Below are 22,973 nucleotides of genomic sequence, written 5' to 3'. Positions count from 1 at the left end.
ACTAGGTTCACCGGGGGAAGGAGACCAAAGCCCTGAGGTAAGTGGGAAAGCGGGATACCGGGAGGAAGCACAGGCAGGAATGTCTGTGAGGGGAGGGCTCCTGCCTCATACTGAGAGTGAGGGGTGATCAGCAGGTTATCTCAAGTGCTTATATATGAATGCACGAAGCCTTGGAAACAAGCAGGGAGAACTGGAGGTCCTGGTGATGTCAAGGAATTATGACGTGATTGGAATAACAGAGACTTGGTGGGATAACTCACATGACTGGAGTACTGTCATGGATGGTCATAAACTGTTCAGGAAGGACAGGCAGGGCAGAAAAGGTGGGGGAGTAGCACTGTATGTAAGGGAGCAGTATGACTGCTCAGAGCTCTGGTATGAAACTGCAGAAAAACCTGAGTGTCTCTGGATTAAGTTTAGAAGTGTGAGCAACAAGAGTGATGTAGTGGTGGGAGTCTGCTATAGACCACCGGACCAGGGGGATGAGGTGGATGAGGCTTTCTTCCGGCAGCTCGCGGAAGCTACTAGATCGCACGCCCTGGTTCTCATGGGTGACTTTAATTTTCCTGATATCTGCTGGGAGAGCAATACAGCGGTGCATAGACAATCCAGGAAGTTTTTGGAAAGCGTAGGGGACAATTTCCTGGTGCAAGTGCTAGAGGAGCCAACTAGGGGGAGAGCTTTTCTTGACATGCTGCTCACAAACCGGGAAGAATTAGTAGGGGAAGCAAAAGTGGATGGGATTCTGGGAGGCAGTGACCATGAGTTGGTTGAGTTCAGGATCCTGACACAGGGAAGAAAGGTAAGCAGCAGGATACGGACCCTGGACTTCAGGAAAGCAGACTTCGACTCCCTCAGGGAACGGATGGGTAGGATCCCCTGGGGGACTAACATGAAGGGGAAAAGAGTCCAGGAGAGCTGGCTGTATTTCAAGGAATCCCTGTTGAGGTTACAGGGACAAATCCCGATGTGTCGAAAGAATAGTAAATATGGCAGGCGACCAGCTTGGCTTAACGGTGAAATCCTTGCGGATCTTAAACATAAAAAAGAAGCTTACAAGAAGTGGAAGGTTGGACATATGACCAGGGAAGAGTATCAAAATATTGCTAGGCATGTAGGAATGAAATCAGGAGGGCCAAATCACACCTGGAGCTGCAGCTAGCGAGAGATGTTAAGAGTAACAAGAAGGGTTTCTTCAGGTATGTTGGCAACAAGAAGAAAGCCAAGGAAAGTGTGGGCCCCTTACTGAATGAGGGAGGCAACCTAGTGACAGAGGATGTGGAAAAAGCTAATGTACTCAATGCTTTTTTTGCCTCTGTCTTCATGAACAAGGTCAGCTCCCAGACTGCTGCGCTGGGCATCACAACATGGGGAATAGATGGCCAGCCCTCTGTGGAGAAAGAAGTGGTTAGGGACTATTTAGAAAAGCTGGACGTGCACAAGTCCATGGGGCCGGACGAGTTGCATCCGAGAGTGCTAAAGGAATTGGCGGCTGTGATTGAAGAGCCATTGGCCATTATCTTTGAAAACTCGTGGCGAACGGGGGAAGTCCCGGATGACTGGAAAAAGGCTAATGTAGTGCCAATCTTTAAAAAAGGGAAGAAGGAGGATCATGGGAACTACAGGCCAGTCAGCCTCACCTCAGTTTCCGGAAAAATCGTGGAGCAGGTCCTCAAAGAATCAATCCTGAAGCACTTACATGAGAGGAAAGTGATCAGGAACAGTCAGCATGGATTCACCAAGGGAAGGTCATGCCTGACTAATCTAATCGCCTTCTATGATGAGATTACTGGTTCTGTGGATGAAGGGAAAGCAGTGGATGTATTGTTTCTTGACTTTAGCAAAGCTTTTGATACGGTCTCCCACAGTATTCTTGTCAGCAAGTTAAAGAAGTACGGGCTGGATGAAGGCACTATAAGGTGGGTAGAAAGTTGGCTAGATTGTCGGGCTCAACGGGTAGTGATCAATGGCTCCATGTCTAGTTAGTAGCCGGTGTCAAGTGGAGTGCCCCAGGGGTCGGTCCTGGGGCCGGTTTTGTTCAATATCTTCATAAATTATCTGGAGGATGGTGTGGATTGCACTCTCAGCAAATTTGCGGATGATACTAAACTGGGAGGAGTGGTAGATACATTGGAGGGCAGGGATAGGATACAGAGGGACCTAGACAAATTGGAGGATTGGGCCAAAAGAAATCTGATGAGATTCAATAAGGATAAGTGCAGGGTCCTGCACTTAGGACGGAAGAACCCAATGCACAGCTACAGACTAGGGACCGAATGGCTAGGTAGCAGTTCTGCGGAAAAGGACCTAGGGGTGACAGTGGACGAGAAGCTGGATATGAGTCAGCAGTGTGCCCTTGTTGCCAAGAAGGCCAATGGCATTTTGGAATGTATAAGTAGGGGCATAGCGATCAGATCGAGGGACGTGATCATCCCCCTCTATTCGACATTGGTGAGGCCTCATCTGGAGTACTGTGTCCAGTTTTGGGCCCCACACTACAAGAAGGACGTGGGTAAATTGGAGAGAGTCCAGCGAAGGGCAACAAAAATGATTAGGGGTCTGGAACACATGACTTATGAGGAGAGGCTGAGGGAACTGGGATTGTTTAGTCTGCAGAAGAGAAGAATGAGGGGGGATTTGATAGCTGCTTTCAACTACCTGAGAGGTGGTTCCAGAGAGGATGGTTCTAGACTATTCTCAGTGGTAGAAGAGGACAGGACAAGGAGTAATGGTCTCAAGTTGCAGTGGGGGAGGTTTAGGTTGGATATTAGGAAAATCTTTTTCACTAGGAGGGTGGTGAAACACTGGAATGCGTTACCTAGGGAGGTGGTAGAATCTCCTTCCTTAGAAGTTTTTAAGGTCAGGCTTGACAAAGCCCTGACTGGGATGATTTAATTGGGGATTGGTCCTGCTTTGAGCAGGGGGTTGGACTAGATGACCTCCTGAGGTCCCTTCCAACCCTGATATTCTATGATAAGTGGTTTGGGGGCGGAGCAGGGGGCGGAGTGGGGCTGGAGCTGGGCTGGGGTGGAGAGGGAATAAGGGCAGAAGTGGTCTGGGGGCGGAGCAGGGGTCGGAGCGGGGCTGGGGCTGGAGCTGGAGCTGGGTTGGGGGCAGAGAGGGAATAAGGGCAGAACTGGGCAGGGGATGGAGTGGAATTGAGGCTGGATGGCACTCCCTCCCCGTGGGGGCTGGCCTGAGCCCCGCACTGTGCCTCCCTAAATGTTCCTCTGGGTGTGCCCCACAGTTTGGGGACCTCTGGTTTAGACATGACATAAACCCTGCATCTTGGCAGGGGGTTAGACTAGATGACCCTTGTGGTCTGTTCTAACCACATGATTCAGTGAGAGAGCTGTATGGCTTCTATAGGATGACATAGGGTGCTTTGTGATGGAGACTTGGTTCTTTTTGTCAAGTTTGCTGCACTCGTCAGCTGAGTGTTTGGTATAGCCGATTAGTGAAGTGGGCAAACTTTGCCTAGAGCTGGGTAGGGAAATGTTTTTTCTTCCTGAGAAAATGTTTTGATGGAAAAACAACTTTTCTTTAAAAGCTTTAAGGATTTTATCAAAAACTGAAAAAACCCAGATATTGTTGCTGCTGAAAACAAACACATTCAATGTATTTTTTTTTTTATAAAACCCAAAAGAAATCAAAAGTGAGTTTCCTGTGAAAATTTCCATTTTTCATTAAAATATTTCATTGAAAAAACGTTTTGAATGAAAAATTTCAAACACTTCTTTGGAAAGCAATTGGGTGCCTTTTTTTATGTTTAAAAAGTCACAATTTATGCTAATGAGGATTTCACTGGCAGAACTTGTTGCCTTCCCCCCCTTTTTTTTTGTGCTTATGAAAAGGAGGGACAAACACTATCAGCAGTAGCCAAGCAAAGGGCAGACATTCTAAGCTCCCCACCCTGCTGTGGCTTTTAGTGCTCTACCAATCTGACTTGCAGTAGCCCTGGCAGCACAATCCTGAAAGACAGCTAACCAGCGACTGCCCGTTGTCAGATTGTGTTCTGTGTTGTGAACAGATGTCTGTGGGAAATAAACTGAAACCCCCAAACCTTGCTTTCACTTAGGCTATAGTGTAGACATAGCCTAAGTCTGTAAAACTTATGTCATGCAGGGGTGGGAATGTTCCACTCCCCTGAGTGACATAAGTTACACCGACATAAGCAATTGTGTGTACAGTGTTGTGTCGGCTGGAGAGCTTCTCCCACCGACATAGCTTATGCTGCTCATGGAGGCTGGTTTTGTATGCTGATGGGAGAACTCTTTGCCATCAGCATAGAGCATCTTCATCGGACACTCTGCAGCGGTGCAGCTGGTACACTGCAGTGCTGTTCGTATAGACATGGCCTTAGAAACTTAAATCCAGATTTGAACCCAGGTCTACAAAATTAAAAGGATTGGTGTATCAACCCACCATACCACCTTGGTCTTGTGTGATCAGATTGGATTGCGTTTGCCCTGCACTTTATGCTGCATTTACACCAAGGACTACTTCAGTTTTTAGGAATGCTAATTCCTTGCTTCACAAACCCAAATATGCACTCAGGTCACCTAAAAAGGAGTGGGCCCTGAAACGAAAGCACACTTCTCTTGCTTCAAGGCATAACGTAATCCTTCCAGCAGTTTGGATTGCAGAGATTGTACTGGGCAGGCCAGGATGCCTCTCAGACATCTGCTTTTTGGTCTATTGAGTCAAGTCAATATCCTCAAAACTGTAATTTTCACTGTAATGATGGATTACACTTGTCACCGTTTATGGAATTTTGGCTTGGGTGTTTAATAAAAGGAAACAGATTCCAGTGCTTATTTCTGAAGTCCAAATAGATCTGAACTAAAGCTCAGCATATGCAAGACAAACTACGCTTTAATTTTACAATTGTCTGATGGGACTTCGCGATTTATTTGTTGTTACTTCCTTAATGATGTTGCAGTCAGAGGCACTGTTTTGCTAAATGTTGTGTAAAAAGTAAATTGTAGCACAGCAGATGTTGGTATTTGGATGGATGTCGGTGCAATGGGGGGACAGCAACAGTCATCTCTGTCAGCTGTCTTCAGACTCCACAGGCCTGCTGTGTGGTTACTTTGGTGTGTAAAAACAGCTCATTTTGCAACTGGGAAGTTTGGCATTACATTTGGCACTGAGCCATTCTGCTGGGTTAACGCAAGTGTTTATCCAGCAATTTTCCTAAAATTGGTAACTCAGAAAAAATGTTTATTAAACTTCAGTAAAGAGGAAAAGGGAATTATACTGGCTCTGTTCTTTTAAAACAATCATACAATTGCAGTACTGCGAAGATTTTTTGGGGGAGGCAGCTGTTTTGTAACCAACCTTTTTATCAAATGCTTGTTATAATTTCCCAATTTTACCTTCAAGAGTAAGCATACCCATCAAGGAACTAAGTGCACACTGTAAAATAGTAACTCTCTTTCTAGTTAGTCTGTTTCTTATTAAAAATAAGTGCGAAGAATTAAAAATGCAGGAATTTGTTTACCCATCCTCTTTGTAGGAATTCCAGCTGAAGCATGGAATTTGAGCCTTGATCTGCAGAGCAACTGATTTTTTGTGATAAACTACTATAGATTTTACCTTTTAGGCTTTCTGCAAGAGTCCCGTGCAGGCTTTCAAAAATTCCCTTTTCATACGACTCTTGTCAATATTAGATTCACTTCTTCATGGAAATCACATTCTGGGGAGTAATTTTAATAAGGAAAAGAAAGGGAGGTGAATTTATAAGATATGCTACTTTAATCAAATTTCACACCTTAACCTGAGAGTTTTAAAACCCTTGATCTGAGGTTAATGGGAAACTTGCTTATAATATTGGAGACATTTATTTTGGATTCATAATAGTTCCAGCCATTAGTGCCACTGTAGTTAGAGGATTCAATGCCTGTCATTCTTTTGGGGGAGGACATCCATTTCTCATAGAAAGGGAAAGGTGGCTAAACTCGGATGCTCACGTACTAAAGTGAGGGGTGCAGGATGAGAAGTGTGAGACTGCGGAGTTTCTCGGTTGTTGTTGTTGTTTACAGAGCACTCATAAAGTGTGCTAGGTACTTAGTAAAGTGTTTCACTGAAATATCATTTTGTTGCCAAAAATGATTTCAGTGGTTCAATTTTTGTTTTTTAAAGGAGAGACTGAAAAGGTTTTTTTCTCTGCCTTCTTCTGTGCCAAATATGTCTTAATTTTGAAAAATACAGTTTTGCAAGAAGGTAGCCCTTTAAAAAACCACAAACAAATACCCCCCCCCCCCATCAAAACAATCCTCCTTACTATCCTTAGGATGAAATGAACAGTGGAGATTTGCTGTTGAACATATATTCACTTGTCCTTAGGTTTGATAGTGACCATGCAAATTAAAACTTGGCTTGTACAATATTTACTTTTGCGGAGGGACTAAAATCTTAGTTTAATTATAGGAATAATCCAGATTTATAATGTCACTAAACAAAAGGACAGGCCGAGGCTTCCATAGCAGAGCTGATCTTTCGTGAGTTTCCACTACAGAAACTGTCAGCCCTTCTGCTGGGCTACAAAGTCGTAGGTGAGAACAGAAATGAGTAGCTCTCAAACTTCATCCACAGTCTTTGCATTGGAACCCAGTTGACATTTGTTTTTTCATAGACATAGTCAGGCTATTTAAATTGCCTCAGTCTAAACTGGCAGCTTTCAGAGATAGGAAAGAAACCCTGGATGTGGAGCAGTGCTAAGCCCACTTTTAAAAACAAAACAAAGCCTTCCAGCCAATCCGTTGCCCCGACCCCACTGTGTGCTCTGGTGACCCATGGTGGTCCTGAGTGTGGGATTTTGAGACTTAGGGTATACTGCAGAAGAGGCAGCATCCTAGACTGGCAGAGACCCCACCTGTCTGATAGCATGGCCGTCTACCCCACCCCTATCCTGTCATTTTATCCGCAGCATCCTCTCTGGGGCAGCTGATTCCAGTCGGAGTCACAGCAGCCGGAACATCTTGGCTGATCTCTGCCAGACCTTGCTTCTCCCCTCCCCCACCTAACTTGCTGGCAGAAGCAGGATCGTCAGGGTGGCCTCTCTTGGTTTGACCCCTGTGGCAGCAGCAAACCCCCCATAGCAGCTGCAGTGAGATGACAGTATCAGCTCAGGGAGTGCTGGGAGGAGGAGGGGGAAATTTGCCCTGTGTCCAAAACGTACACTAAGCAAAGCAGGATTCGTGGGGGTTTTTTGTGCACCTTCCTGTGCAAAAACTCCCTGAGGCAGGACTGCCTTCCCAGATGCTCTTCTGCAGGAGCGTTACCCCAGATGACCTTCAGCAGGAAAGGTTCACATAAGCTTTATTTACGGCTTCCTGGTTCTCTCATGTTTAAAGCACAGGTATCTGACTTAGCTAGAGAGCCATTTTCATGTTCATAGGAGAATGTGCAGTTATTAGGGTAAATATATCCTGACTAGGCAAGTGATTTTTGTCATGTTAAATGTTGGGGGGAAAAACCAACGCTGGTCTTCCCTGGGGGCTCCCTGGATACATGCTGAGGGTAGAAGATGTGCGTGTGTGATGGGGAGGAGAATCACGTGCATGTGCGACACTGCACTTGAGATATCAGGTGTTCTGGAAGGTGGCGCTTATGCAGCTGACCCCGACCTCTGTACATCCTTATGGTGGAGGAAGTGCTATTTTGGACGCCCTACTAGATTGTGGGGGGTGGGCTGTGTGTGTGGAGAGTGAGGGAGCTTGTCCTTTGTTTTGTGTCCCCTGGGAATGGGGGGAATTTTAGAGGGTGGAACCACTGAATTTCTCTCCTCCCCCTGCCTATCCTCATTACTGTAGGATTGCTCTAATTGCAAAGCCTGTGATCTTATTTTAAATAAGAAATGTCCTGTCTCTCCTCTGCCTTCACCCTTGAGTTTTTGCTTTTGCATCTTCAGCTGAAAATCCTGACTGTCCCTGGAATTGGATAGGCACCTTAGCTGGTTGCTTTATTTAACCAAAAGTAGCTTTAACATTCTAAGCTGTTAGTGCAATATGAACATTAATAAATACTGTATTGGTGTAGAGTCAGTTGTTCAATCCACTGAATTAGTTATATTTCACATCCTGTTGTTTTAGTAAGCAGTATATTTGCATGGGAGTGAACGGGATGTTTGCTCAGCTGGGACTTTGAGCAGTTAGGGATGAAGCTGATGCTCCATTAGAATGGAGATTAGGTGTGCTAAAAATGCAGTAATGTTTCCTATTGAGTATTAGAGATTTTTTTCCCCCAAGACTGAGTTAAATCCTGGCCCCTCTGAAGTCAATCAGAGTTTTGCTGTTGACTTCAGTGGAGCCAGGATTATGAAGAGTGGCTGATGGAAGATCTCTGCTTTGTGGTAGAATCCTGGGGCTGTAGTGGTACATAGCTGCCCTATGCTACCCTGACAATATGCCTCATCCGAGCCCAAAGAAGCCACCCCAGAGGTTTCTCCACATCCATTCAGTCAGTAGTTTCTGTGCTGAAACTGACAAAAGGACACTGATTGCTGGTGGTGGTGGTGATTTAAAAAAAAGAAAAAAAAAAGTATGAATTCCAGTGAAACTGTCTGTAGGCAGCTATGATGTGTTCCATCACATTAGTGTAGATAATCTGGTTTCTGGCACATATCCTCAGCTGCACTGAGTTTACACTTGGCACGACTGAGGAGAGTAAGATTGGGGATGGCTGTAAGTCACCTTTTCTGCTTCCCTGATCCTGGGCAGGCTGACTCCAAATCCTCCATAGGAGGAATCCTCAGCTCCCCATTTAGGGCCACTTTGCACTGATATGCCTGGGGCCAGGGCTGGGATGGCATATCAGTTTGCACTGATAATGCATTAACCAACTGGTGTGTATTTTTACTTCTCATAACTCCTCTGAAACAAACAGGGCATTCCTACTATTTCTCTTCCATGGGGCTTTCCTCACTGAGCATCAGGGCAGTGACTCAATCTAAGTTAGAAAGAGAGCTATTGTTCTTATCTGTACAATACCAAATCTGAAAGCGGGGAGGGATGCCCTGATAATAACAAGCATTAAAATTTTTTTGCTGACAGTTGCTTGAAATTTTCCCTTGGCAGCCATTTAAATAGTCAAGTTAATGAGACAGTCAGGACTATCTTGGTCTCACCATCCGCTTCCAGAGGTTTTATAAACTTACAAGTGAGTGTGTTGGATTGGGGAGGGGAGAACAGAGTTGGCCTTGTCTATGGAAAAGGTCATCCTTTTTCTCATGTGACTTCTTACAGACTAGGTATTGCATCTGTATAGCACTGACCTGTTTTTTAACTTGGTTTTTTTGCATGTATATGTAGAGTGTTTGGAATACACCTAGGACTTCCGGAGTCTATCTTCAATGTGTCCATTCTGTTACTTGTAAATTAGTTTGAACTTTTTCATTGACTTTGAAAAACAAAACAAAAAGTAACTTTCTGAGGTACATCTGTATTGTTCAGGACAACTTGGAGCTAGGGTTCGACCTTTCCATTCTCATGGTGAATATTTCCATTCTCATGCAAAACTCCAGTAATTGAATGACACAGTGAATCAGTGGCAGAACCAGGATTAGAACCCAGAACCCAAAGAATAGCAGGATTGAGTCTTTATTCTCAACTCCCTCTAATTTGCTGAGTGGAATAAACCCATTTATCTTCATTATCAAGTGGATTATTGGGCAGTTGTGCTGAATGCAACCATTTCATTCTATTCCAAAATGGCAGGTTTCTAAAATTTATTCATATGCATGCTTCAGTGAAACTATTGTTCCCTAAAGGTATTGGTAACCCCTTTTGTTCTTCTGAAGTCCTTTCTTTTTTTTCCGTTTCTTTTCACTTTCTCCAAAGTCTCTGTTGAGTTTTAGTGAAGCCAGGATGTAGTGGTGTGAGCCCAGGAGTGTGAGCCAAGAAATCATGAGCCCTCATTCTACCTGTGACACACTCTCAGTCTCTTTCTCTTTCTGGCCTTAATTTAATTACTTCACCTCTCTGTCTCTTTTCCCCACCTGTAATTTTGGGATGCTAATATTTAACTTTCCTCACAGTGGTTTTGAGGATTAATGTTTGCAAAGTGCATAAGAGTTTAAATGCACCATAAAATTCTAATTTGTATGTATTGGATTCTACTAACTTTTATATGAAAAGAGGAATCAATTTTTATTTCATTTAATAGAGCTTGTCCTAAATGTCTTCAACGCACAGTATATATAAACTGTGTGTGGAATTAAAACTAGCATTATGCCTTTTGATTCACTTTTTGTTTTTCATACATTGCGAGGGATGCTTCTTTGGTTTGTATTTGCTTTTCTTTTTGCATTCTACCTGTCCCCACTCCCAGATCTCTGAATCTTTCAACAGAATTTCACTGAAGAACAATACTAGATATGGTATATTATTTAAATAAGCTCAAAGTTCAAATAAGTGCAACACTCATGTTAAGAATAATGCTGCTTGCAATTTATTCCAGGAATTATAGAAACTTATGCCTGGTATGAACTACAAAGTTAGGTCCATGTAAGCTGACCTGTGTTGACCTTGTTGCGCATGTGTCTACACTTAAATTTGTCTCCCGTCCGATTGTAAGCACCCTTTTCCATTGACACAGTAACACCTTCTTTCCAAGCAGCACTGAGCCATGGTCAATGTACTGAGGCCAATACAATGCAAGTGTAAACACTGTGTTACTTGTGTCGACCCTAACAGTCTGCTAGCAGCTGTCCCACAATGCCTGACACTGACCACTCTGGTCACAGTTGTGAACGCCACTGGCCAGGGGTCATGCAGAGTGGAAGGTCCCTTTGCCCCACCTTTCAAGCCCCACAAATTTTTGAAATGCCTTTTCCTGATTGTCCAGCTTGGCAAGCACACCTAGCAGCTCTCCATTGTGTGCAACTGCTCAGTGACCAGGCCAGCTACACGCTCCAGACATTCTCTCCTGCCTGGAGTAAACAGGTGATATTGGATCTCCTGGGCCTGTGGGAAGAGGAGGTGTTACAGGTACAGCTATGGAGCAGATGTAGAAACATTGACACGTACGAGCATATTGCACAGGGGATGCAGGAGAAGAGTATGATGGACCAGAAGCAGTGTTGCATGAAAGTGTAGGAACTGTGTCAGACATATCAGAAGGCCAGGGAGGCCAACAGTCAATCTGGTGCCAAGTTGCAGACATGCCACTTTTACAAGGAGCTGCACGCCATACTTAGCGGAGGCCAAACCACCATCCCGCAGGCCAACATCAATACCTCCGAGGATCCCGAGTCACAAGCCCTTGGCATGAACAGCAAGGAGGAGATGGAGAAGGAAGAAGAGCAGGATGAGGGATACGTAACCAGAGGATCCAGCTGTGTTGCAAGCTGGGACCTGTGTGAGACTCCACCACAGTTCAGTCGGTCCTGCCAGTTAAGCATAGGCAAGCCTGGTACAGGGGAAGGAACCTTGGGTATGTGTGTAATTGCTTTTCCCATTACAATGATGTGCTGGTGGTGCCCCCAACTTATCAGGACACAACAATCGACTTTTAATTTATTTACTTGTACTAGAAGAGGTAGCGGTGCAACAATGAGAGGTAACGTTACCTGTTCGTCATTCCCCTACAGAGTTTGGCAGTGGGGGCCATGCAGCACAGTTTGTTTATGTACATGTTCCTTGAATCTTCCTGAGAGATTTGCATGGACGTGCTCTGAAGTCCTCTCCCAGAGGTTTCTAAGGATGGCAGCCTTTATTTCTTCTTCTGCAGTAGGACACTTTCCTACGCCAGTTGGCGATAACTTCAGCAGGCTCCGTCACAGTAAACAGGCTAGCAGCATACGGGCCTGGGCAGCTTTGGGAGGCCAGTTGCAGCTGTGGTCTCTCTGCCTCTGTTACCCTCAGGAGTGAGATATCTGCTAAAATCACCACTGTGTGTGGAAAATGGTGCCAGTAGTCAGTGCCATTGCCCTGCACTCATGGTTTCATGCAACTGAGCAATTTCCTCTCCATTCCCCTCACCCCGGTGGGCCGTACTCACCATTGCTTGTGCTGTGAGTGGTGCCATGCACAAGCAATCCAAAGACCAACTGTCAATAAGCATGTCTTGTTTAACACTTCAGGGGAGCAAGGAAAGGGAGTTCTGAATCTTAACTTTCACTTTCTGTTGTGACTGTACTGACATTGTGTGTGTTATCTGTAGCTGCTGTTGTTGTGGCCTTGAAGGGTTTCCCCTCCACATCCACGGAATATGTGAGCAAGATAAGGAGAAGAAAGAGGAGGACTCGGGATGACGTGTTCAATGAGATCCTGCAAGCCAGTGCTGCATCAGACCATGTGCAAAGGGCCTGGAGGGTGAATATTGCAGACAGCCTGGAGAAGGAAAGAGCAGGCAGGAGAAAGGCCTGGGAGTCCCAACAGGAAAAGGAGAGGGATGTGTGTCAGGAAACAATGGGGCTTCTCTGGCAGCAAACACAGATGCTGTAGACTTTTGTGGACCTACAGGTTCAACAAGTCCAGGCTTGCCTGCCTTTGCAGTCCATGGAGATCTCCACTGCAGCACCTCCCTACACCGCCCCTCAGCATTGCACATGACATCAGGGTCGGATCCCTCCCCCAGGGTCGGATCCCTCCTGGGAGACAGTAAGGACAACCAAAGCTTTACATACACTGACCTGTGAAAGCCACGGTTGCTGTATGTGTAGCTAAAATGGGCATGAATAGTCTCTCCCCTTGTTAAGTTCAGTTCCATTAATTTATTAAGTTTTTAATGTATTTGCTTTTTAAATTTTACAGATTTTTCTTTGCACTAATTTTGTTATTGAATAAAATTCTATTTGGAAAATAATTCATCTTCATTAGTTCACAACATATGTTGCAGAGTGCCGAGCAGATCAGAAAGCACCCACATACTTGCTATTGTGCTGTATGACACAACTCATAGGATCAGTGACAAACACAGTATAATAATAAAAAATGTACAGTATGCACCACAGAATCAACAGGTGCATTTGCAGTGTTATATTCTTAGATGTAGAATTCCCAAGAGGCCCCAAAACAGCAGGGCCAGGTAGAGCACAATACACCAGGAGGTATTACTGTGGCTCGCTGTAAGTGGTATTTAAAAGCCTCACTGAACCATATAGCTCCACAGTGAGCTCTTCTAATAGCCCTTGTGTCTGGCTGTTCAAACACAGCAGACACCGCTTCACCTCCACTCCAGTGGCAACTTCCCCCGCTTTGCTTTACAGCTATTATGCAGGAAGCAGCAAGCAGCTATAACCACTGGAATGTTTTCTTCACTGAGATCCAGTCACGTGAGTGAACAACACCAGCGTCCCCTCAGTCAACCAAAAGCACATTCAGCTGTTATTCTGCATCTTCTGAGCTGGTAGTTGAATCTTTCTTTGGTGCTGTCGAGGTGGCCAGTGTACAGTTCATGAATCAGGGGAGCAAAGAGTATGCTCAGTGCCTGAGGATCACTGTTGGCATTTCAGCATTTCCATTATTCAGGAAAGAAAGTCCCTGCTTGCAACTTTTTGAACAGTCATGTGTTCTTAAAGATGGTAGTGTTACTCACCTTCCCTGACCAGCTAACACTAATGTCAGTGAAGCGTCCCCAGTGATCCCTGAATGCTTGCGTAACGACAGAAAAGTAGCCCTTTCTGTTGCTGTACTCTGTGGCAAGGTGGTCTGGTGCCAAAATAGGGATGTGTGTGCGATCCGTTGCTCCACCTCAATTCAGGAACCCCATTGCTTCAAATCCATCCACTATGTCTGCACATTGCTGAGAGTCACAATCCTGCATAGCAGGAGGTGATTAATGGTCCTGCACACTTGCATGACAACGGGCCCTACAGTGGATTTTCCAACTCCAAAATGATTTCCCGCTGACCAGTAGCAATCCAGCATTGCAAGTTTCCACAGTGTCATTGCAACTTGCTTCTCCACTGTAAGTGCAGTTCTCATTTTGGTGTCCCTGTGCTGGAGGGCTGGGGCAAGCTCAGCACACACATCCGGGAATGTGGCCTTGAAAGTTCTGCAGCCACTGCTCATCGTCCCAGGCCTGCATTATGATGTGAACCCACCAGTCAGTGCTTGTTTCTCGGGCCCAGAAGCACCACTGTCTGCAGCTGCTCCGTGAATGCCACTAGCAGTCTTGAATTGGTTCTCACTATGTCTCACAGCCATCTGTCCTCCAAGAAATCCTTATGTTCTCTGTTGATTCGTTTGTCATTGCAGCTCTGAAAATACTGGAGGATTGTGTGTCCTGTGTTTGCTATATTTATTGCAGTAGTGTAGAGCTCTGCAGGCTCAGTGCTTCTGTCCGAGATGGTGGACAGCGAGGAGGGCCATGCAAGTTCATGGGATTTTTTTAAAAAAATCATGAAAATTATGGGATATAAATGACATTATGAGACGGAGCCAGTTGGGTGCTGGGAAGTTGATCCATTGCTCCCAGTCACCCTTTTGTGACTTCTCTGCCCCATCATGCATTGCTAAAACTTCTCAAACAAGTGTGTGCTGTATGGTAGTGAGATGCACACTGGGTTACCTACTCATGCTGCACCACACCCTGTGAGTTGACACAAGCGCTCCTGGTGAGTACATGCAGCATAGACTCAAGGAACCAAGTATGCACATGTACAAGCCATATACTAACTGCGGCAGCTTTATGTCGAGGTAACTTGTGGCAGCAAAAGTTTGCAGTGTAGGCATGGTGTGTGTCAATCTTCATGGCTACCCAAGGCCTTTAGACTTTGTTTAGACAAGTCCATGGGTGTCCAAAAATGTCAGCAAAGTTTATTTATTTTACTAGTGCTCATTATGCTGTTTAGGGATTATGTCACACCCGTCACAAACAATTGGTTATGTTTATATGTATTTGGGGCCTGATTTAGAGAAGTGCTGATCACCCACAAATCCAGCTGAAGTCATGGTGAAGTTGTAGGTGCGCAACTCTTCTGAAAAATCAAGAGGCTTTTCAAATGTCAGTGGGGCTTGTTTGCTTAAGTGCTTTTGGACATGTCCCCCTTAAAGTCTAACTAAAACACTGGGAAAAAACGGTTCAAAATACATTTAATTCAGTTTGATGCCTCTGGCCTTTGTTCTGTTGTTAAAATACATAAAGGCACTTGTCAAAAACAAAGTAATACACTATGGCACTTCTTACTTGCATGTTTTCATTTTTAAAATGCTGTAATTGCTGATCATATTGTGTTATGGAAAAGTTTTAAAATTACATTGCATGGCTTCTAATAGCTTTCTTTTTAGCCCTTTTACTTCCACCATGGCGTAATGGAGACAAAGTTCACTCTGATTGTTTTTACCATACTTTAAGAGCTCAGTGTATCCTTCCTTATAATTTATGTAGCTATCCTTAAAATTGCAGTGTTTAATGAAACTTCATTTGCATCTTTTCTCACTAGAGACAGCTGTAGGTTAGGACTAGCCTGAGTAAGCTGTGCCAAAGGTAGGAGTAAGGAGTTTTGTATGCTGATTAATTCTCTTGGACTCCTTTGGGAATATCTGGCATTGCTTAAATTGATTACTGTAAGCAAGATGGCAACATTTTTGACCTTCTAAACAAAACGCTGCAAAAACACCCCACAAAAAAACAAACCAAAAAAACCCAACCCTGTGTTTCAAATATACTATGAAGTAAAACTGAAATGCTGTGGTATAGAATATAGATATTCTGATACAGATCAGGGTGTTGCTTGTTGGATGATGCCTAGTTTTGAACTTGGGTGTTCTTAAAACTTTAAGTATATATAAAATGTAAATCAGTCACCGTCCACCTTTTATGTGAAAATGGTGCCTGAATAAGTCATAATCAATGTCTGTTTCCCCATGTTCTTTATTTTGATGTCTCATAGGTGTCCAGTGTGCACACAAGCTAGCTTTATGATTTAGAGCATCTTTTGGTCCCCTAATTAATGTTTGTATTTACACTGTCCATATATTTAAAGACCAACATAGCTTCTAAAGCAATCTCGGTGTCTTTGTTTTGCTAGTTCCTCCAAATAATTTGTCGTATTGTTTTGTAGCTGTGGCCCTATGTGAGAGATGTGGTGTTGGTTTTTTAAAAAAAATAATCTACAGATGTGTGAAACCAGATGAACATAAGTTGCTGTTTGGTTGTTTTTAATGGGCTTCTACTTGAGTACAGTGTGAAGATTTTTTTAAGTGCTGCTCTGAACACGAGACCATTTAATCAGTCCCCTTTGCCCCTCCTCCAGCTTCCCTCCCCCCTCTTCAAATTCCCTGAAGATATGATAATTAAGCAGGTGCCATATATTGTAGCTTTGTGTGACCGTGAGAAACAGTAGTAGTTTTAGGATAATCAGAGCCACACTAGAGGCAGAGGCATTTCTTCTTAACCTGTTGGCAATAATGTCAATCATTGTCATGCAGGCTGCTGTAGGGCCTTAAATGTAATGTACTACTATCCAGCTGCACGGAAAATGAGTAAGAATAAAGCAGTGAGCAGATTTGCCTTGCACTGAATTAGCTTGTTGTGACAGTGGACTGCCATATATGGTCAGTGAAAGGAAAAAGAGCTGGGATAAGCTGTGGAGCGCCAGTCTGGTGCAGACAGTCTGCTGACTCAGGCTTGACCTCCCTATTGGGGAGCACCCTTGACTGCAGTCTGAGCTGGCTCATTGAGATTCAGGGCACAGCCAAAGTGTCCGCAGCTGTATGCTGGAGGCAAAGGCTGAGAACACATCCAGAGTGTGACCCAAAAATAATCAAAGCACTGGCCCCCTTCTGTACTCCTGTGAATAGGCAGACAAACCAGAGGTCCTCGCCTCTTAGTGAGCATATTGGGAAAGACATTAGCATACATTTTATTTTTTTCCCAAGCTCCCTAAACCCAAATACTGTTTTGACAGTTAGTTCAGGGGGAGGCATATCAACTGAGGGAAACAAATTAGAAATTAAAAAAGTTACAACACATATTTTGTTTGGCATAACTGACTTCTCTAATTTATAAGCATCAAATGTACATGTGATGTGAAACTAATTCCCTGTCTGAAAACTGCTTGCTTCTATTTAAAAAAACAAACAAACAAAAAAAACCCACCACCACAAGGAGGGTTGTCAAACCCTTTCCAACAAAAGAATCTGTCTTGGTTTTAATAAAGTTGATTTTAAAGTGAATGGACATAATTTGCTTGAACAGCAGACACTAGTTGTGAATTCACATCCCGTTTTTCAGTCACACCAGTGCACATGAGATGGCATGTTTTAAAAACTTCACATCTTTAAGGAAGCTGGCATCTGTTTTGCTGAAGCCTTATTGGGCAGACAGGATGCAGACCACTCTTTGCTTCCATTGAAGTTTTATAAATGAGTCATTCTGTTTCTTTGACTGGCGAAACATTAGTACTGCGTTTGGCATAACATTCATGTTGCACTCAGATAGTAATGTGTGCAATCAAGGAGTGCATTATAATTTTCTCTGTATGTAATATTTAGTGTGTTCGTTTTGTCCATTAATAAAGGTGCTTTTTGATGCTCAGAGCAGAATAAATAATACATTATTTGTCCATAGTTTCCTGATAGTCACTCTAGTACATTTAATATAATTGTGGGCTTGTTTTTCCCCCAAAGCTTCTAAGCAGGTTCTAGTTAGCTTGGGGCATTAAAAAGTTAACGGTCAAACCTGTACTTTTTGTAAACTTGTTCGATTCTTGCTTTATTAATCTAATTCTTTTTTAAAAAATCCTCTGTGTATGCATGAGTTTAGATAAAATATTTTAAGCAAAGACTGCTTAAATACAGTCTGTTATGAATTAGAGGGTGTGGTGTTGGCTTTGAATGAGTTTGATGCAGCAACAAGCATGCAGCAGTTGGTAAATAAAGATGGATTTTCTTTTGTTCTGCTGGTGCTTGCTGCTCATTATTCTCCACTTACCCTGTAAGCTTCCCAGGGAGTGGCAGCTGTTTCTGATGTTAGACAGTTTATCAGTGGTAGACAGCTCCAGATTCAGTAAGACGCTGTTGTGGGGAGGAGAGGAAAAAAAATAACCCTGCATTATTGTAAATTCTCTGTAGAATTAACTTTTCATGAACCAAAAGAGTTTCATGTTTAACTTTTGAAATATTAAAGTGCAAGTATGTTTTGCAATACGTCTTGTAATGAAAAGTGGTTTTGGCATGAGACAGGTTTACCAAAGTGTATATTAAGGATTTTAATGTGCTATGTGTGCGGGGGGCAGAGACAAGGCAACAAAATGAAATCGGTCTAACAATCTTTGTGTATATTTACAGACATGTATAGTTTTGGAATTTTTGCAGTTCAAAAATTGCTTTGGGTAAATAGAATGGTGTATAAAGATTTTACATATTTTTTTAAGCTAGCAAGTTGTAGATGAGTTTATTCAAATCCAGATTTTATATGTAGGATTTATAAAATATACTTTTGCTTTTCTCTCTTTGCACTGTTAGCATTCTGTTACTGAAAACAAAGATGACTGCCAAGGCATTACACAAGCAATGAATCACAGAGGAAAAAATGTTTTGCTTTGTAAATTGTTCAGTTTTCTATGGTACTTCATTGCTATTTTTTACTGTTACCTAATAAAGCTGCAGTTTTACTTTTCTTATTCACACACACTTTTGCATTATCCTGCATCTCTTGCACTTTGAATTTTTTATGTATTGAAACTGTTGGATGTGCAGCAACATGACTAATATAAGCCACTTCAGATATCTTTTTACTTACAATTGTCTTAAAGAAATAAAATCAGGACATAAAACCTTTTTTAAAAACGATGTTTTAACTCACCCTTCAAATATGCCAATGTCCAACACTCCAAACACGAGTGGAAGGAAAGGCTGTTGGTTTGTTTTTTAAATCAGCTTTGTCCGGGCGTTTTGACATTGCTGTATCTTGTCTGTTTTAACAAAAATCGTAGAGTTCTGTCTTTAGATATTCAAATATCCTATTGTAATTAGTTTGTATTCTAATAAACAGGCAAAATTACACACACAGTTTTAAAAAAAGCAAAACTTCACCTCATTTCATACATTTCTATTGCTTTACTGAGTGATTATTTTTAAAGTTCCAACTCCTTTACATATAACATCTCTACTGTTCTATACTTAAGAATGGTTTCTAAAGGGGGATAAAATATGACAGCTGTCACAGGTAAAGTAGGTTTATATTTTTTAGCAGTTACAATTGCTGATCATAGAAATTTAAACTTGTTTATCAAGAACAGAAATTTCATAAATGTATTCATGATTTTTATCGACAAATTTGTGTTCCAGCGCTTCCGTAGATGGATCATCAGACTTCCTACGGTTTTATTAATCTATAGATTAAGTGTATATTCAAGCTTCTCTAATCATTTTCACCTGTAACCACGGATAAGTCAATTTCATGCCCATTCCTTACATTTCTGGTTTATCCTGTCACTTCAGAGCATGTTATGTAATGGCACATATGCTATAGTTACTGCAGTGTGCTTCATAATGCTGCAGGTCATCAAGACATCTTGTTTTTGTACTTATTATTATTTACTGATTGGTTGTAATCCTTGATACTGGTAATAAAAATAAACAAACAAACAAACAAAAACCAAAAGACTCATCAATTTATTAAGCTCCAGACATAGACCAAGCATAAAATTTAAGAAAATTTAGAAATTTACTACTAGTCTGCAAATTAGCAATGTGAATCAGGAAAGAGAACCACTAACAGTGATGAATAAGTGAAGGTCCCATTCTAAAGAAGCGTATAGAAGACGGTAACAAAAATCCTAATTCCTCAAGGGTTTCTACCTGGAACTTATTGGTGGAATAAAGCTGTAGGGCAAAAATACTGGAGTGATTAAATTTAAACATGAAATAAAATTATAAAATGTAAAATGGGAAAGAGGAGGTAAAATGTTTGTTGCAACAACTCAGTGCAGTTTTGTATGAAATCCTGCTCATATTTCACTAAAAAAAAAAAAAAAAGTCTCTAAAATTAAACCTTTCCTCTGAAAACTTTAATGACAAGAAAGAGTTTATGGCAGATTGTCACTCATTTGTAGAAAAGAGAAAGGAAGAGTAAAAATCCCTTGCTGGACCCTGCCCAGATTGTGACTCAGGCTGTGGTGGGAAGTACAAGTAGCAGCTACTTCTTGCCTGACCCTTCCACTCCAGTCCCTTCCTGTGCAAGTGGGAGGGGACTGGCTAGAGTTACTGGATAGGTGCATAGCTGGTAGTGAGCTGCTCCATGAAACAAGTGAAATAACTTCCTCCCCAGAGCAATGGGGGAACACAGGGGAGGAACACTGACAGAATTCATTCTCTGGTCCGCTTGTGGGACATAGCTACATGCCACTCCTCACAAAGGGCAGATTGTAACGTCACACTCTTACTCTTAGTGAATTTGCAGGGTAAAACTATTAATTATAATTTTGGCTTTAAGTGAGGGTCAGATTTTGCAGGTGCTGAAGACACTGAAGTCGGTGGGAGTTGAGGGAACTCAGCAAGACACTGTAAGGTGCCAGGTTAAATTAAATCCCTTTAATGATGAACTAGACGCTTTCTCTATTTCAGGGGCTCTGAAACTGGGGGTAGAGACCCCTCAGGGGATCGCGAGCTGTCAGCCTCCACCCCAATCCCCGCTTCACTTCCAGCATTTATAATGGTCTGAAACCTGTCATTAAAAAAAAGTGTTTTTAATTTATAAGGTGGGGGGGTTGCATTCAGAGGCTTGCTGTGTGAAAGGGGTTACCACTACAAAAGTTTGAGAACCACTGCTCTAGTTCATCATTAAAGGGATATCATCAAGATTTCTAAGCCTGAAAACTGACCTACCTTAAAATTGTTAGGGGCTTAGTCCTCCACATTTGAAACTTATTTCCTTGTCTGTTTTTATTTTAAATATACCATGTATTGTTGGGAGGGGTTGAGAGTTATTTTGTAGGGTAAGCTGAAGCATTTACCCTCTGTAAGTGGATATTGGTTATTTTGATGCTCATTGTCTGTAGCTGCGTTTGCTTTAGTAAGTGAAGAACGTTTTCACTGCTGGAGATGGTGCCAGCCTGACAGCCCTAGAGAACAAGTCACAAAACAGTGGCAGTCCAGACAGCAGGTGGGCAAGCTGCCCCCAGTCTGCCCTGTCCAGTCATGATGGTGGCTCTTCTCATTTGAGACTCTTGTCTACAAGATCTCAGCTGACACCACGAGCTCATTCTACTCAGAGTAGGTACATAATCAGCCTGATGGTAATGACTCTTGGACACTGCTGACCTGGGCTGGATTTGAACTGATGGTTTAGAAGTGAAAGGCTCCGTAGCCTATTACTGATTCCCAAGAGTTGCCAGTGTTACGTTAAAGTTCAGATTTTAAAAAAAAAGTATATTTAACATTTTGAATGTAAATGTTAAATCACAACACCTGTGGATGAGTTCCTCTGAAATTCCTAAGGTACCTCTGACTATTTCTAAACCTGTTTCAACTGGGGCAAACATACTAGATTGTATGCAGGGTCTTTGTTTTTTTCTGTCTGCAATAACACTTGTATCAGTGCTAATAGATGTTCTCAGACAGTCCCAATACCCAGAGGAGATCACCCCTTAAGTCTTGGGCAGATCCTCTCCTCCACTTACTCTGAGTTTTTTTTTTTTGCTTTAGAATAAAAGGTGACAAAAGCCATTGTGGCAACAAGCGACAGCCAGCTGTGTGCGTGCCCCTGAGAAAGGGGAGAGAAGGTAGGAGAAGCAGGAGGAGGCTGCACCACAGAAGGAGAGGTGGGAGAGGGAAAGAGGCAAGGCAGCTGTAGGGGAGTTCCTGGGGCAGAGTACACATCATCATGAAAGAAATCACCTGGGGTGGAAAGCAGAACAGCAGGAGAGGTGGGGTGGGGGTGGGGGATGGGAAGAGAGCTGAATAAAGGAGATTTGGTCAATAACCTGTTGTGCCTTTTCTTTTTTTTTTTTTTTTTGTAATTTTTGTCTATTATTTAATTTGGGAGCAAACCCTTCAAACAACCAGCCAGGATCACTATATCTTGCTACAGTGAACTCTCCTGTATGTATGTGCACCTGCATGCTTTTTATAATGAAACTGAATGAAATTAGCAAATTGCAAGTGATGAAGAAAGCTTGGAGCAGAGTCCCTGGATTTGGTTAACACCAGGATTGAGGGCCTCTAGGCACAATGCAATAGAAATAATTCTTCAGAAATTACTTATGGTGCCTAGAGGCCCTGCTGAGATTGGATACCACTGTGCTAGGTGCTGCAGAATTGTGGTGAGTGACAGTCTAAACAGATAAAGGCAAAGAGTGAGAAGGGAGACAGAGGCAGTGTGAGGGGAGGTGATATGCCTAGGGTGGCCAGGAGCCTGGTTTTCAACCGGAAGGTCAGATTGAAAAGGGGACCTGGCAGATCTACTGACCAGACACCTAAAGTCTGGTTACTGCGAGCGGGGTAGGCAAGGAGGCGCCAGTCATCACCCCCCGCTCCAGCCCCTGCTGAACTGGGGCTGCCTTCTACCTTCATCGGGCGGCTGCAGCTCCCAACCCTGACTCTGCAGGCAAGTCCCTCCTGACCTGGATCAGGAGAAGGTGGGAGGGGAAAAGCGGCTAGTGAGGAAGAGTGGATGGGGGCGGGGCCTCAGCCGAAAGGGGGGAATAGGTGGGGCTGGAGCCCCAAGGTTACACAACAAGTCAGTAGTAGATCTGGGAATAGAACCCATGTTTTCTGTATCCCAGTCCAATGCCCTGTCAAGTAGACCACTCTGCTTCCCTAGTAAATAGAGATTTGATCTTTGTAATCACTGTTACTTCTGTTGCCAGGAGTTTGTGTATGGCTGTATTGTTTGTGTGTAACAATACACTATCTCTGCAAAATATTCATACGACCAGTGGCATGATATGCTTTAGGGATGCTTTCTTCAGAAAAGAGAGAACAAGCACTTTGAAGGACCTTTAGAACTTTTGCGTATTAAAAGTTAGGTTTTTACTCTTCACATTGCAGTCTCTCTTGTGCTTCATTCTTTTAGAGGAG

General features: G+C 43.1%; 1 protein-coding gene across 3 annotated transcripts in view; it reads left to right on the top strand.

Annotated features, from left to right (window-relative positions):
• Positions 1–22,973, top strand: part of AKT1 (AKT serine/threonine kinase 1) — a 113,648-nt gene that overhangs the window by 28,002 nt on the left and 62,673 nt on the right. The window lies entirely within an intron of this gene.

The sequence above is a fragment of the Eretmochelys imbricata genome, chromosome 6 (assembly GCF_965152235.1).
Source record: "Eretmochelys imbricata isolate rEreImb1 chromosome 6, rEreImb1.hap1, whole genome shotgun sequence".
NCBI classification, from domain to species: Eukaryota; Metazoa; Chordata; order Testudines; family Cheloniidae; genus Eretmochelys; species Eretmochelys imbricata.
This window is presented reverse-complemented; position numbering and strand designations above follow the sequence as displayed.